Source organism: Phallusia mammillata, chromosome 6, assembly GCF_965637545.1.
Source record: "Phallusia mammillata chromosome 6, kaPhaMamm4.hap1.1, whole genome shotgun sequence".
Lineage (NCBI taxonomy): Eukaryota > Metazoa > Chordata > Ascidiacea > Phlebobranchia > Ascidiidae > Phallusia > Phallusia mammillata.
Window position 1 is genome coordinate 2,273,627 of NC_137257.1, and position 1,650 is coordinate 2,275,276.

At 41.9% G+C, this 1,650-nt stretch overlaps 1 non-coding gene across 1 annotated transcript; it reads left to right on the forward strand.

The window, feature by feature from the left end:
* The first annotated feature begins 270 nt into the window (after nucleotides 1–270).
* Nucleotides 271–344, forward strand: Trnap-ggg (transfer RNA proline (anticodon GGG)). The gene has a single exon. It is a non-coding gene; the product is annotated as a tRNA-Pro (tRNA).
* Nucleotides 345–1,650: the final 1,306 nt, after the last annotated feature.

The following is a 1,650-nucleotide window of genomic DNA, read 5'->3' on the forward strand; positions in this document are numbered from 1 at the left end:
AACTTCAAATAAAGGACTTTATTTGAACAGAAGTTTGGGAACTGACTTTAACTACTTAAAACTCTGCTTGATCCTAAATTTCCACAAACCTGCACATTTTGTTTCTATTCTAACTTTGCGCATATGCTGGTCTGCATGCACGCTTGAGGGCTAATCCCAGTAATAAATTGGTGTTTATCTTAGCTGATCAATGGTCTGGCGAACCCTTACCACGAAGCTGACATGTGCAGCACGCAAAGGCAGGCACGGTGCTTGTGCTTCGGCTTTCGAGCCTGTGTAGCTCAGTTGGTAGAGCGCGAGTCCCGGGAAGACTCCTGTCGTGGGTTCGAATCTCACCGTAGGCTAGATTGTTCTAACTTATGCCCTTCCAAAAGGGAATACTTGTTGACTGATTTGGAACAACGCCTGCAATAGACGGCGGTGGGATTCGAACCCACGACACGCCTTTAATATGAGTTACATCACAGTATGTCGTGGCGGCTGGTTTACATGAACGATCAGGGCCGATTTCAGCGTTTAATTTATGTTCGTCTTCACAAAAACTTTCATTTTATGTTTTCATTTCTGCAACTTTTCAGACAAAATTATGCACAATACTGCCACATCACGCAAGTGCATACTTCACTGGCGCATAAATGAAAAACATTGTCACATTTTTAATTGACAATTTTATTAGCGAATACTTGGTGCCCATTTTCGGAGTCCACAAATTTGCAAAAACTGAAACCTTTGTTAAAAACCTTGAAAAGTCTATACCTGATCTGTGATCACATACATTAACCGACTTGTATCTGTTAAACTCAACCTCGACGAAAAACATAACAGCTCTTTTGACCTGATTGTTGCGAACCATCCTAACTCTGATCCCAAAATCGCGACGTTCAGGCTTATATAGGCACCGAAGGGTCACGATTTGTCAGATGCGCATATGTCTCGAGCTCACTGTGGGGGGAATTCCCAGGAGGGGGCATGGTTTGATTGACATCTGATGGCGTTAAATCATCGCGCGGTTATTCGCCACATTGTTCCATGTGCACTTTTCGGTTGAATTGCGACAACGGCTAGTCTGTCGCTCTGTCGTGGATGTCAGTAGTGGTGGGAGCATTGAAATTTCAAAATTTTATTGAAGACTTTGTGCTGGAACTATTGCACAAAAGGTTACAAAAACAATTGGTATTGTTCGGTATCAAGCAAAATCCAAATCCAAATGACATTACGCCATTTCCTGTTTTTGCGCAACAGCCTATCAATTACATTAACCTGTATAACCTGTCTACAGTGGTGGGATTCAGCCAATTCGCACCGGTTCTATAGAACGGTCCCACGAAATTTTATGAGATCAGCGAACTGCTTAGCATTACTGGTCACTGTCAATGGACTTTTTGTAACAGAACCAGCTGAAAAATATGACTTTTGTGGTAGATGACAAAAAATTGAATCTCACCACTGATTAAAAGTGTGTTCCATACCTGTCTAAAACCATAACACAAGTGGATTGCGCAAGAGACGGACGACTACAAGTCCAAAAAAATAACAACGTCACTGCCCTACGTCAGAAACTTATTTTCGATACGTCGCCAGTTTTACGTCAGGGTAAATGGTACTGGATTTGTTTATTTCAAGTTGTTTGTGTTATGAAGTTGCAAAAGC